The sequence below is a fragment of the Rhinatrema bivittatum genome, chromosome 11 (assembly GCF_901001135.1).
Source record: "Rhinatrema bivittatum chromosome 11, aRhiBiv1.1, whole genome shotgun sequence".
Lineage (NCBI taxonomy): Eukaryota > Metazoa > Chordata > Amphibia > Gymnophiona > Rhinatrematidae > Rhinatrema > Rhinatrema bivittatum.
The window spans coordinates 41,085,798-41,101,417 of NC_042625.1; the positions used below are offsets into that span (position 1 = coordinate 41,085,798).

The 15,620-nt window shown below is 49.5% G+C and overlaps 1 protein-coding gene across 1 annotated transcript in view; it reads left to right on the forward strand.

The window, feature by feature from the left end:
- PIWIL1 (piwi like RNA-mediated gene silencing 1) overlaps positions 1-15,620 on the forward strand; it is a 245,590-nt gene that overhangs the window by 147,999 nt on the left and 81,971 nt on the right.

Sequence of the window (15,620 nt, forward strand, 5' to 3'; positions counted from 1 at the left end):
TCTCAGAGCTCAGAAAAAAAAATTTTTTTCCTGAGCATGCGTGGTTCTTCTAGTATAGCTACTGCAAAGTGAGTCTTCTCAATTCCTTTTGTGCAAAATAATGTTTTTGCACTCTCTCCTGCTGCTGCAGCTCATCAAAAGATTTGCTCATGGTGTGTTCACTTGTTTTTTTTTTTTTTTTTTTCATTTCATGCAAGTCTCCCAAAAAAAAAAACAAACCCCAATTTCTTAAATTAACAAAAATTGAGTTTCACTAAGCTTTAGCTCTCTTTACAATGGCAGACTATAAAGATTTCTAAAAGATGTCTTCAGTGGATCTCTGTGAATTCCTTTGTCCTTTTGTCCTTGTTTGTTTGGGACAGCCTCATGATGTCCCTAATTGTGTTGCCTACGTCCAAATGTCTCCCAGGGCAATAAAATTCAGAATTTTAACACAGAATTTTTGATTTCCCCTTCAGTAAGCAGACATGAATTAGCCATTATACATGGGTGGTGATATGACACCGACCCAGCTCTAATTTAGGTAAATACTTTACTGAGTGAGAGTTCTGCATGTGCTGCTTCATGATCCCTCAGTCTTTCTTCGTCTGAACTACTGCACAGACATGCCTAAATTTTTCAGCTTTCGCCTTTATTTCTTGTTGCTGATGATTCTGTGTTTTGCCGCTGCTTTGGCAGCATCTTCATCGAAACTTGTTCTAACCAAAAAAAAAAAGAGAAGAAATTTTAAAATGAATAAGACTGTCTAAGACTAAGAAACCTGTACTCAGCAACTTCAAGGCCTGTGTTTGTGGGCATCACAGATACACATGCAGTCTATCGCTTCCTGAGCTTGGACCATAACTCAACTGCTACAGCTGTGGTCAGATGTCCCCCTAGGGTGCAGCATCAACGATCCTGGAAAATGGAAGCCCAAAGAAATATGCTGGTGAGAGAGAGTCTTTCTCTGCGTGAAGCTGTTCAGCAAATCCACTTCTCATCCATAGAAACGTAGTAATGAAGCAGATAAAGATTTGATGGTCCATCCAGTCTGCCCAGCAATTTGCTTATGGTAGTAACTGCTACTCTGTGCAAGTTACCCGTATGCAGAAATGTTATACCATCCCTTTCCCTGTACATACCCAGATCAGTCCAGACTCCTGGGGTTTTCCTCCCTTCCAGCAGATGGAGACAGAAACATTTTCACAGCCACTGGCACATAACCCTGTGTAGTACCTGCAGTCTCTCAGTATTACTATATACCCAAGCTAATACAGCAAAGCCACCAACAAATATTAGAATCAATAACTCTCGAACGAGCAGAGGAAGGATCTGTTCATTTTGCCTTTTTTTCAGCCACATCCTTTGAGAACCAAATCAATTTTTTTCTTTGTATATTTATTTATTTTTCTAACATATTTGTTGCCTTTGTAATAGCTCTTTTTAATTGGCCCACTGTTCCACCTTGCCCATTTTCTCTCAAGTCTTCTAGTTCTTCCTCCAGGTACATCCCCATTTTGTCAGTCTTTCTTATTTGCGATATCAAACCATACCATCTGATGATCACTGGTGCTCAGGTGGGTACCTATGTTGACATTAGAGACATTATCCCTCTTAGTGAGTACTAACACACCGTCCCTTGTTTGGTTCCATTACCATTTGTTTGAGCAGAGTCCTTTGAAGGGCATCTGTTATCTTTCTACTTGAAGATTCTGCAGTAGGGATACTTCAATCCACAACTGGAAGATTAAAAACACCAACAATCAACACTTCTCCCTTCTTTCCTACCTTGGCTGTTTTTCTCCAGATCTCAATCCAGGCCTTAGTTTGAGTTGGCGACCTGTAGATCACACTAGTGTAAATGGAAGAACTGTCGTCTTGTTTTAGGATAGCCCATATTGCTTCCTTCTTACCCCATGTCCCTTTTATTTTGGATGCATTGATAATGTTTTTGACACAAAGTGCCACTCTTCCCCCTTTTTCTGGCCTTTCTTAACAAGTTATAGCATGGGATGGCTGTATCCCAGTCATGAGATTTCCGTGAACCATGACTCCATTATGGTAACAATATCCAAGTCTGCTTCCACCTTTAGGGCCTGCAAATCAGGGATTTTTTTGCCCAAGCTACAAGCATTTGTGGTCATAGCTGTATAGCTTTCCTCCCTTGGTTTGCTTTTCTCACAGGACATACAGGACAGTAGTCCTCACATATATATGGGTGACATCATCAGGATGTAGCCCAATCACGGAAAACTTCTGTCAAAGTTTCCAGAACTTTGACTGGCCCCTACTGGGCATGCCCAGCATGGCACCAACCCTGCAACCAGCAGGGGTCCCCCTTCAGTCTTCTTTTTTCCACGCAGCAGTAGCCTTCGTGGTAAAGGAGCTCTGAAGAGATTCCTGACAGGAATTTTCCTCACGGAATTACTAAAAGTCAAATTGCCCCACAGGGGTCCCTCCTCTACTCTTTATAAGTCCGCGGTACTCCGGTAAGTTTTTACCCGTTTCCCGTCGATTACCGTCAGGTTTGGCCTTCAAAGCCTACTGGCTGTCGACTACCGTGGCTAAATTTTTTCCATGGCATTGTGGTTTCATCTGTGCCTGGACTGTACCTGGACAGACCCCCATAAAGTCTGTGTAATGTGTTTAGGAAGCGAGCACGATGTCTTGACCTGCACCAAATGTGCCCTAATGATACCAAAGGGTCGCAAGACCAGAATGGAGATGGAACTTCTCTTCCGTGCTCAAACCCCGACTCCGTCCATTGCATCGACGTCGTCGGAACCGGCACCGTCGACTTCGCGCCAGCATCGACCACCGACCGGTGACCGACCGGCATCGACAACTTCTCGGCCATTGACACCCTCTACTCCCCCTCAGGATCGAGGGGATCGAAGGGAGAAACATCTCCATCGGCACCGTAAGACTCTGACCATCGAGGGAGTGAAATCATTGACCTCGCCATCGTCTGAACCGCTGTCGAAGAAGCCCCGTCCAGGAAAGGCACCGACCATTCCTGCGACCGGGTCTCCCAGGCGACCCTCACCCGATCGGGGATTGGGAGCCGTGACTCAGTCTTTAACGGTGGTCCCTCCGGCTATGCTTCTGCCTCCTTTTTCTGTTCCGGAGCCGGGGCTACTTGCTCCAGGTCTCCGAGAAGGACTGGACCGGATGGTCCAGGAGGCCATTGACAAGGCGATGCAACATCTTCAGGTTCCTCCAGCACAGACACCGGCACAGACTGTGGAACCGATCATCGACCCAATTCCGGCAGCGCTGGCACCGCTGCTATCCAGGATGGGAAGACCTGATGGCCGCCTTTCCATTGATGGATCCCGGGTCTCCGATGGCTCCGATGCCTTCCCCACTGACAGCATCATCGAGAGGAGAAACACCGTTCCGCATTCCTCCATCCGGAGTTATGCCTCAGCCATCGATGCCTATATGTCCCTCGCCGCCGATAAGTCCATCGGCGCCACCGAGCCATCCATCGATGCCTATACCGGTGCCTCCGATAATTCCTCCGATTCCTTCGGAGCCTAGACAAGGACCTTCAGGTATCCAACCATCCTGTCTCTCTCTACTTCCTAGAGGAAAGAGTGTTGATCCTTGTGATACCTGGGGAGATGATACCTCATCAGACACCGATGACTTACCTTCATCCACTGAGAGTAGAAAGTGTTCTCCTCCAGAGGACCTCTCATTTATAAATTTTGTGAAGGAAATGGCTGAATTGGTTCCTTTTCAATTGCAGACGGAACAGGATGATAGGCACCAGATGATGGAGTTGCTCCAATTCCTGGATGCCCCCAAGGTAATAACCTCTATTCCCATCCACCAGGTTCTTCTTGACCTCTTCAAAAAGAACTGGGAAAATCCAGGAACAATTGCTCCAGTACACAGGAAAGCTGACACTACTTACTTAGCACAGTCAGCCCCAGGCTTTCAGAAGTCACAGCTTGATCACCACTCTGTTGTGGTAGAGTCTGCACAAAAGAGGGCAAAAAGGTCAAAACCTCACTCATCTACCCCTCCTGGTAAGGAACAAAAATTCCTAGACAACATTGGTCGCTGAGTATTCCAAGGGGCCATGCTCATCTCCTGAATTGCTGCCTATCAGCTTTATATGACCCAATATAACAGGGTCATCTTTAAGCAGATACAGGACTTCTCAGACTCCCTGCCTCAGCAATTCCAAGACCAACTACAAACCCTTGTAAACAAAGGTTTTGAGGCAGGCAAGCATGAGATCAGAACATCTTATGACATTTTTGACACCTCTACCAGAGTGTCTGCAGCTGCTATTTCAGCGAGATGGTGGGCCTGGCTCAAGTCTTCTGACCTTCGCCCAGAAGTGCAAGACCGGTTGTCCAACCTGCCTTGTATTGTGTAGGAGATAATCTGTTCGGCGAACAGCTCCAACGGACGGTGGCTGAATTAAAAGACCATCATAAGACCCTAAAACAGCTCTCTTCAGTGCCTTCCGACTTCTCCTCAAAACAGCCCTTTAGAAAGGACTCTAAGAAGTCGATCTACCATCCAAGAAAGTCCTACCCGCCACCAGCCAGATCCCGTGCTACGAGACCTTATCAAAAACCTCAGTCTCGTCAAACCCAAAAACAAAAACCACAAGCAGCTCCCCAGCCGGGGCCTGCTTCAGGTTTTTGACTTCCACTTGGAGAGCAGCAGCCAGATTCCTCTGTCGCACATACCAGTGGAAGTGGCACAGCAGACTTCCCACAACATGTGGCATTCAATTACATCCGACCAATGGTTATTGGCAATCATTGCTCAGGGTTACCATCTGAACTTTCTTGCCCTGCCACCAGACTCCCCACCTCTGCAGACGTGGAGAACGTCTGACCACTCCATTCTTCTGGATCAAGAGATCTCCCTCCTTCTCCAGTCAAGAGCAATAGAACCCGTTCCACACTCTCAGCAAGGCCTAGGGTTCTATTCCCGGTACTTCCTAATCCCCAAAAAATTGGGGGGGCATCCATCCTATTCTAGATTTACGGGCCCGCAACAAGTACCTCCAGTGAGAAAAGTTCAAGATGGTCACCTTGGGATTGCTTCTACCTCTTCTACAAAGAGGAGACTGGCTCTGCTCTCTGGACCTTCAGGACGCATACACCCATATTGCGATAAGTCCAGCTCATCGCAAAAATCTGAGAGTCCTAGTAGGCCTCAAGCACTATCAATACCGAATACTTCCATTCGGCCTAGCATTTGCTCCACGAGGTTTTACAAAATGCCTCGTAGTCGTTGCAGCATTCCTCAGGTCACAAGGTGTTCACATCTACCCCTATCTGGACGACTGGTTAATCAGGGCTTCCACTCAGCAAGCTGCTCTGTCGTCCCTCAGTCTAACCTTACACACTCTCTAATTTCGTTAGGGTTTCTAGTCAATTACGACAAATCCTACTTAGTCCCATCTCAAACCGTATCGTTCATTGGGGCAGACTTGGACACCTTACAGGCAAAGGCTTTCCTGCCTCGACAACGAGCACTGACTCTCGTCTCTTGCTCACCAACTGCAATCTCAACACGCTGTGACTGCACGCCAATTTCTTGTCTTCCTGGGACACATGGCGTCCTCAGTCCATGTCACACCAATGGCACGCTTGACCATGAGGCTCATGCACTGGACTCTGAGGTCTCAATGGACTCAAGCTATTCAGCCTCTGTCGACCATTGTCCAAGTCACCGACTCATTCAGTCTGTTCCTCGCCTGGTGGAAGAATCAGACCAATCTCCTCCAGGGGTTGCCCTTCCAGGTTCCGAATCCTCAAATCATTCTCACCACAGACACTTCCTACCTCGGGTGGGAAACCCACGTAGCCGATCTGCAGACACAAGACTCTTGGTCTCCAGAGGAAGTCAAACACCAAATAAATTTCCTGGAACTTCGAGCAATAAGAGATGCTCTCAGGGCTTTTCAGGATCGCCTGTCAAATCAGGTCATCCTAATTCAGACGGACAACCAGGTGGCCATGTGGTACATCAACAAACAGGGAGGCACAGGCTCCTTCGTCCTGTCAGGAAGCTGCGCAGATTTGGACGGAAGCCCTCTCCCATTCGATGTACCTCAGGGCCACCTGCTCGCCGGGAGTGGACAGTGTGCTGGCAGACAAGCTGAGTTGCATCTTTCACCCGCACGAGTGGTCTCTCAACCCCTCGGTAGCGATCTCCATCTTCCAACAATGGGGATATCCTCAGATAGACCATTTGCGTCCCCTCAGAACTACAAAGTGGACAACTACTGCTCCCTCATTCGCAGCGAACATTCTCAGCCCAGAGTCGCATTCTCCCCCTCATGGGCAACCGGTCTGCTTTATGCATTCCCTCCACTTCCTCTTCTCTCGAAGACTCTCGTGAAGTTATGTCAGGACAAGGGAACCATGATCCTGATAGCACCTCACTGGCCACGTCAAGTGTGGTTTCCAATACTTCAGGATCTCTCCATCCGCAGGCACATTCCGTTGGGAAAGGACCCGCTCCTGATCACTCAAAATGACGTGTGCCTGCGCCATCCCAATCTTCAAGCCTTGTCCCTGACGGCATGGATGTTGAAAGGTTAATCATTCAACCACTTAACCTTTCAGATCCAGTTTCCCGTGTCTTGATTGCTTCACGAAAGCCTTCCACGAGAAAATCTTACTCTTACAAATGGAAAAGGTTCACGTCATGGAGCTCTTCTCAGACCCTTGACCCCTTTTCCTGTCCAATCCCAAAGTTTCTGGACTATCTTTGGCATTTGTCAGAATCAGGTCTAAAGACCTCTTCCCAGAATGCATGTCAGTGTGGTAGCCGCCTTCCATAAAGGTATTGGGGATGTCCCTTTATCAGTACAACCCCTTGTAACACGCTTTTTAAGGCTTGCTCCACATCAAGCCTCCACTGCGTCCTCCGGCCCCTTCTTGGGACCTTAATCTGGTTCTCGGTCGCTCATGAAACCGCCTTTCGAGCCTCTTCACTCTTGTGAACTTCGTTATCTCACATGGAAAGTGTTTTTCCTTTTGGCTATCACTTCAGCTCGCAGAGTTAGTGAATTGCAGGCTCTAGTTACCTATCCGCCTTACACAAACTTCTGCAGGACCAGGCGGTACTCCGCACTCACCCTAAATTCTTACCTAAGGTAGTCTCAGATTTTCATCTAAACCAATCCATCATACTACCTACCTTTTTTTCCAGGCCCCATGCCAACCCAGGAGAACAAGCTCTGCATACCCTTGACTGTAAACGGGCTCTAGTGTTTTACTTAGACCGTACAGCTGCCCACAGGGAAAGCACTCAATGGTTCGTCTCTTTCCACCCTAACAAGTTGGGAAAGCCTGTGGGTAAGCAGACTCTCTCCTCCTGGTTGGCGGACTGCATATCCTTTTGCTATCCGCAAGCGGGCATTCCATTTCAAGACCATGTTAAAGCACACTCTGTGAGGGCCATGGCGACTTCAGTAGCACACCTACGATTGGTGCCGCTTCCTGACATTTGCAGGGCTGCCACCTGGCGTTCTCTCCACACTTTTGCAGCCCACTACTGCTTGGACAAAGCCAGAAGACAAGATTCCATCTTCAGCCAATCTGTCCTTCGCAACTTATTTAAAACGTGACGTACCTACACCCTTCCGCCTGTCTGGTGGGGTTCAGGATGCCCTCTCCCAAATTCCACCCCAGTTGTTGTGCCTGTTGCACGCCTTTGGGTACATTTGGTGCATGTTCGGACATCCTCAACCTGGTACTCACCCATATGTGAGGACTATCATCCTGCTTGTCCTGTGAGAAAGCAAATGTTGCCTACCTGTAACAGGTGTTCTCACAGGACAGCAGGATGTTAGTCCTCACGAAACCCGCCCGCCATCCCGTGGTGTTGGGTTCGTAACATTTTGTTTTATTTTTTGGCACTGCCTGTAGCTTTCAAATAAGACTGAAGGGGGACCCCTGCTGGCTGCAGGGTTGGTGCCATGCTGGGCATGCCCAGTAGGGGCCAGTCAAAGTTCTGGAAACTTTGACAGAAGTTTTCCGTGATTGGGCTCCATCCTGTGATGTCACCTGTTACGCTTGGGCTCCGGTCAGGAGGCGTGAACACCACCCAGCAGGGTGGCTCCAGGTGGAGAGAGACAGGAAGCTTAGAAACAGTGTCTGGTTCCAGGCTGGGTCAGGGCAGGCAGCAATAAGCAGTGTCTAGTTCAGGCTGGGTCAGGGCAGGCGGCAAGGAGCAGAGTCTAAGTTCAGGCTGGGTCAGGGCAGGCGGTAAGGAGCAGAGTCTAAGTTCAGGCTGGGTCAGGGCAGGCGGCAATAAGCAGTGTCTGGGTCCAGGCTGGGTCAGGGCACAGTAAGCAGGGCAAGGCAGGTCAGAAGGCCCGTAGGCCACACACACACAGAAGGCCCGTAGGCCACACACCATAAGCGGGGCAAGGCAGGTCAGAAGGCCCGTAGGCCACACACACACAGAAGGCCCGTAGGCCACACACCATAAGCGGGGCAAGGCAGGTCAGAAGGCCCGTAGGCCACACACATACAGAAGGCCCGTAGGCCACACACCATAAGCGGGGCAAGGCAGGTCAGAAGGCCCGTAGGCCACACACACACAGACAGAAGGCCCGTAGGCCACACACCATAAGCAGAGCAGGGCAGGTCAGAAGGCCCGTAGGCCACACACACACAGAAGGCCCGTAGGCCACACACCATAAGTAGAGCAGGCAGGTCAGAAGGCCCGTAGGCCACACATACACAGAAGGCCCGTAGGCCACACACCGTAGTCAGGGCAAGCAGGTCAGAAGGCCCATAGGCCACACATACACAGAAGGCCCGTAGGCCACACACCGTAAGCAGAGCAGGCAGGTCAGAAGGCCCGTAGGCCACACACACACAGAAGGCCCGTAGGCCACACACCATAAGTAGAGCAGGCAGGTCAGAAGGCCCGTAGGCCACACATACACAGAAGGCCCGTAGGCCACACACCGTAGTCAGGGCAAGCAGGTCAGAAGGCCCATAGGCCACACATACACAGAAGGCCCGTAGGCCACACACCGTAAGCAGAGCAGGCAGGTCAGAAGGCCCGTAGGCCAGGTGAGAACAGCGAGGAAGGAGGCCCGAAGGCCGCGCAAGGCAAGGAAAGGCCCGAAGGCCGCGCAAGGCAAGGAAAGGCCCGAAGGCCGCGCAAGGCTAGAGCAGGGAGCCCAGGTGAGCTCGATGCCGAAGCACCGAGGCAACTGTCAGGCAGGGTTATAAAGGCACACCCAGAACATAGAGTGGACAGAGGAGATGGACTGGACCTGTCCGGAAAGCCAGCACTAGAGGGACCCCTGGTGGTGAGGCGGTTGCACTGCAGCCAAAACTGTAACATCACCCATATGTGATGACTAACATCTTGCTGTCCTGTGAGAACACCTGTTGCAGGCAAGCAACATTTGCTATCTTCATAGTCACCTATTCTGCCCCTTTGCTTAAGCATGGAATTTGGAACCGATTGATTTTTACTCTTGCCTCTTGTATTGCTTGGGGGTTGTATTCCAGTTTCATTGGCCACCTTCTGCCACCTCTATCCTGATGTATGACTGACATTTTTCACTTAGGATCCTCTTTCGTATCATTGTCAAATGCAAGCCATCTTTATTGTATAGTCTTTTACTGACCCATACATGGCTCCAAACTCTAGTATATCCAAATCCATTTTTTATACCATCTTTTGAGCCATACATTGAAATTTTCTTTCTGGCTTAACCTTTCCTTTCCCTTTCCATGAGCAGGTAATATTTCAGAAAGGGCAACATTCTGTACCATGGGCTTAATCTCCTTCCCCAGATACTGGAAATCTTTCTGTGGTGCTTGGATATGATTTCTAGCGAGATAGTTGGTTCTTCTATAATTGCACTGATTACCTGGTTTGTATTTCTATCAGCTGAAGATCCTGGATGGCATTTAATTTTTGTGTCTCTGACAAGAGATCCCAAATTAGGAGACTCCCATTAGAGGAACTATCAGAAGGAGTTTTCTCCAAGAACAAGCAGGATGGTAGTCCTCACATGGGTGACATCGGATGGAGCCCCAGTCCGGAAGTTTGATCTCAGAGATTCTAGAATTTTTAAACATGCCCTACTGAGAATGTGCAGCTGTAGTTATCACCCGGCCCCCTTGGCAGAGTCCCTCAGTCTTTTTTTTTTTCCTTTTCCATAAAGCTCTGAGGTCGCGGGAGCCATGTGTGTCACAGTATTCAACTTTGCTCTCTCCTCATAGTTTTTGTAAGTGATTTTTTTCTAGAGCTGCAGCTTTTTTCTTTCCTTTACTGTAGTTTTATTTTCCTTTTTATTTTCCTTTTTTCCTCTTCTTTCCACTGCCTGCCAGCCGTATGGCAGGCCTTAGTTGCTATGCAGTCTGGCAGAGTCTAATTCTATAAATACTGCACCTGCAGTTTGATGCGTGACCTTGAAGCTATGGCCTCCCTCGATGCTGTCGAAGTGCGTGGCCTCGAGGCTGTTGCGGTGTCAAGCTGCCTCGATACCATAGATGCCCTCTTTGCCATCGAGGTGCGAGACCACCATGGAGGCCATTGGGTGTGTTAGCCAGCGATGCTGTTAGTTGCCACTCTCAGTGTCAAGCACCATCAGTGAGGCACTGGGATTGCCACTAGGCATCCTAGTTGCCCTTGAGGCCATCAACCACCAGGGCCTGAGAGCCCTTGAGTGCTACTGAAGCCCTCTGGTGACAGGGGATTCGGCTTTGGACAGACCTGGTGCTGTCGAGTGCTGGGGTTGCCATCTACTCAAGGCATTCTGGACCACTGAGGTACCTAGGCGCAGTGTTCCAGTGCCCTCGAGGCCCCTTTGCGGTGTCCAGACAGGGCACCCAGGGGCATTGGGCTGTCTCATCACTGGCCTAGGGCTATTGGGCACCATGGATGCCAATCTTGGGGGGGGGGGGGGGGTCCTGAGCCACTAGGATCAGGGGGCATCTGAGACCCTGCTTGGTTTTGTGCACTATCTGTGCGAATGAGTGCTACTTAGGCCATGGCTGTTGGCAAGGTACATCATTGAGCTTGCAGCATCGACACCTCGGACATAAGAGTGAACCGAGGGGAGTTATCGAAAGTGCCGGCAGTCATTGGTTCCTTTGGGAACCGATAAGGTGTGTTGGGGCTGCAAAGCTTTACCTGTAGGCACCCCTGGCATCCTCAGTACTGACGGTCCATTGATGCCTTCGGGCATTGGGGTCTCTGTGCTGCTGGGCTGTCGATGTTTGCAGACGCCTGTGGCACTGGGGTTGGCGCTTTATACCATCGAACTGATCAAAACATGGTCAAACTGCTGTCGACGCCCTGGATACAGCATTATTTGCTGCCATTGATGCGATCCATAGTCTGAGAGTTCTATGGGCCCTATGGGCATTGTCACCAAAGTGGGCACTAGTGGACATGGTCAGATGCCACAGGACACAACTCGGAGCACCAGGGGCAGCATTAGTAACTATGGACTTCGCTGCTGTCATTCCATGTGGGAAACGGCAGCGAGCCATTCCTGACACAATTTCCAGGGCTGTGTCCAGCCTCTTGTAGCGTTATCAGGTACTGGGTGTACCCTGGAGGTAACGCCATAGAACGCGACACACCACCACGCCATAATCAGAGCCCAGTGATACTGGAGAGCCATTGTCACACTGTTCCTATCCACTCCATTGGAAGCACAATATGTGTAGTCAGGTATGGCAGAGCATCTACTCCAAGTGACTCAGGTGCTGGCAGGCAGCATTCTCCTTGTCTGTACAATACCCAACTGTGCCCCTGATCGTGCCCCAGTACCCTAGGGTAACCAGACCAGTGAAGAAATCCTTTTTGGGTTTGTGCTTGCAGCACTTCGACGACTTGTCTCTTGGTGGAGTATTTCTGGATTTCTTCCCTGGGGGATTAATTCTCAGATTCAGCTATTCCAAGCAGGCTACGGGCTCAATCTCAGTGTGTAACACTGTACTGGAATCAGTAGTGAGTTATTTGTTTGGGGTTGAAATAATACAATCTAGCAACTTGTTTTTACCTCTGTGGTCCAGCAGTCTGCCTCCTTGTGTTCTTCATTCCTTCCGATTTCCAGTTGTAATGTTGCGGCGAGGGGAAATAAAACTAGGGCATTCATATATCTTAGTGTGTGCCTGCAGGGAACGATACACCATTTTTCCCCTATATTTTTTGCTGAGTTCTGGTCAGTACTGTCTTTAGCTTAGTTCCTCACCCTCCTTTAAGCCTACCCTACCATTCCCCCCCCCCCCCCCCACCTCTCCCTGTCACTGCCATCACTGGTCTGGTACCTGCCAGCCCACCTGTACATAGTGTCTATTGTTAATTTTATTTTATTCAAATGTTCCTATCAAATCTCTCTCTTTCCCTATCCTTCCTACTGCTGTCTTCTCTCCTCTTTCATTACTGCTCCCCCCTTCCCTTCCCTGTTTGTTGTATTTCTCTCTTGTTATTTTGTTACAATGTAAACCGACATGATGTTCCGACGAATGTCTGTATATAAAAATCAACAAATAAATAAAAATAAACTTCACTAGGTTGCCTTCCTGCTCACCTGAACGATCCTGTAGACAGGATGGATAGCCCTGCCCTTGACAGGGTGCAGTATGAGTAAGCTTCAGGCCTAACTTATCTCTCTACTCGGTGGTTTTGGCTAGCAGTCCCATTCAGGAACTGCCTATCACCTGAAACTCTTGATGCGGTCGTACATGGTCAGCTATGTCTGGTACTTTGGCACGTAGGGTCTGTCACAGACCTTGCTGTTGCTGATTATTCTTCCAAATGTTGCTTGGGTTTTTTTGCCCATTGTGCTTATCAGCCAAACAGAGGCACACTTCTGCAGATGCATTCTGTCATTCAGCTGCCAGTGGACTGCAGTTTCTTTCTGGGGAGCTCTTAGGCCCCAGTTGGGTTTTCAGTTATCTTGTAACACTGAAGGAAACTATGGAGTCTTCATCCAAGAGTCCTTCTCTTGTTTATATCTCTAGACTTTTTCCTGTATCCAGGAGGTTCTACTGTTGTCAGGGTTGACTGATAAGAAACCCTGCTTGTAATGTTTTTCGTGATGCAGAGCATGTTTCTTGCTGGCACTCGCATCACTCCTCTGTCACATTCTGCTGTCATCAGAGAACACCTGTTGCAGGTAAGCAACTCTGGTTTCTTTTATGAGGTTTGATAATGTTAAAAGGGTTTTTCAGTTGCATTGGGTGGCTTCTTCCTGTACAGATGTCCATTGGAGGAGCAACTTCAGTTTCCTATGCAGAAAAAGCATTATGTAAGAGTATCAGCATGGACAGAGGATCTCTTTTTTCACTCCAACCTTTAATCTACCAGAGCCCACCTTATTCCTGGTTGTTTGACTCCTCTGTGGGAGTGGGGGCAGAAAGCCTCCATGTTTCTCAGTTGTGGAGACTGGGTCACAGGTCTTGTTCTACCAGAGCCCACTGTAATTCATTTTTCCCAGGGTTTAGAGTCTTCTGTGGAAGTTGGTGTTGATATTGTGGATGCTGTGAGGAGGATTTTCAGACTAGATAATTCCAGATATGTCGGTTCCTTTTTCATTGCAGACAGCTGGAGGCTAACTGGACCACCTTTAAGTCTCCAAATGCTATGCTATATCTTAGGACATAAGCATTACAATTCTTACACTGAATAAAAAACATTCTGATTATAAGGCTTAGTGAGACTTGACTAGTGTTATCTTAGTTAATGTGGAAGTTGTTGGATTATTACTTAGGTCACTATTTACTTAACCTAAGTCCTTGGAAGAACTGTTTATGAAGAAAACACCGTAGAAGTGGGTGGGACAGGAGAAGGAGGGTAAAGATGCAGGAAATCAAGGCGGAAATACTCGCCATCTCAATCCTGTCAGCAAGGAAGCCCCCCCCCCCCCCCCCCCCCCCCCCAAACACTCTCTCACACCTGTGTCACAGGTTTTCAGATCTGCTTCAGGCCAGGGACTGAATATGGCATGGAAACTTGCAGTGCTATCCCCCTCAAGCTGAAGAAAGTCTGCAGAGGCAGGAAATAGCTTTGTTTGCACAGGTCCCTTCATCTTTCATGGCAAGGAGGATTAACATGGCACTGAATCACTTGTTTTACCCGGACCTGCGGCCAACAGGGTGCTGTCCGTGTCCTCTGTGAGGATCTTGCACTCTTAAGACACAGATGTCCCACTTTGTGCAGCATGCCAAGGTACCGTCAGTCATGTTGAGTGGAGTAGTTTAGCACATAAATGCAAGAGTCCCATCACTGAGGCTAAGGCACATCAGAAGGTACAGCTGGTGCCATCCATGGAGCAGGGCACTATACGGGGAAGTGTCGACTCAACCGGCACTGAACACCTCCGAGCCAGCCACTGCAGAAGCAGCTTACACAGCGCAAAGTTCTTCCACAGCTGGCCTAAGATGTGCTTGCAGGTCCACTGAACGACTTGTTTAATAGCTTCCTAGAACATAAGAAATTGCCATGCTAGGTCAGACCAAGGGTCCATCAAGCCCAGCATCCTGTTTCCAACAGAGGCCAAACCAGGCCACAAGAACCTGGCAATTACCCAAACACCTAGAAGATCCCATGCTACCGATGCACTGATGCAATTAATAGCAGTGGCTATTCCCTAAGTAAACTTGATTAATAGCAGTTAATGGACTTCTCTTCCAAGAACTTATCCAAACCTTTTTTGAACCCAGCTACACTAACTGCACTAACCACATCCTCTGGCAACAAATTCCAGAGATTTATTGTGCATTGAGGGGTAGATTTTAAAAGAAGCGCGATCAGCCTACTTTTGCTTGCGCATCAGACTCAAGCAAAAGTACGCTGGATTTTAGTAGATACGCGCGGAGCCGCGCGTATCCACTAAAATCCTGGATCGGCGCGCGCAAGGCTATCGATTTTGTATAGCCTGCGCGCGCCGAGCCGTGCTGCCTCCCCCCGTTCCCTCCAAGGCCGCTCCGAAATCGGAGCGGCCTCGGAGGGAACTTTCCTTTGCCCTCCCCTCACCTTACCCTCCCTTCCCCTACCTAACCCACCCCCCCGGCCCTGTCTACACCCCCCCCTTACCTTTGTCGGGGGATTTACGCCTCCCGGAGGGAGACGTAAATCCCCGCGCGCCAGCTGGCCTGCTGTGCGCCGGGCCGCGACCTGGGGGCGGGTACGGAGGGCGCGGCCACGCCCCTGGGCCGTAGCCACGCCCCCGTACCCGCCCCCAAAACGCTGCCGACACGCCCCCGGAACGCCGCGACGACCAGGCCCGCCCCCCGACACGCCCCCGACACGCCCCCCTCCGAGAACCCCGGGACTTACGCGAGTCCCGGGGCTCTGCGCGCGCCGGGAGGCCTATGTAAAATAGGCTTCCCGGCGCGCAGGGCCCTGCTCGCCTAAATCCGCCCGGTTTTGGGCGGATTTACGCGAGCAGGGCTCTGAAAATCCGCCCCTGAGTGAAAAAGAATTTTCTCCGATTAGTCTTAAATGTGCTACTTGCTAACTTCATGGAATGCCCCCTAGTCCTTCTATTATTCAAAAGTGTAAATAACCGAGTCACATCTACTCGTTCAAGACCTCTCATGATCTTAAAGACCTCTATTATATCACCCCTCAGCCGTCTCTTCTCCAAGCTGAAAAGCCCTAACCTCTTC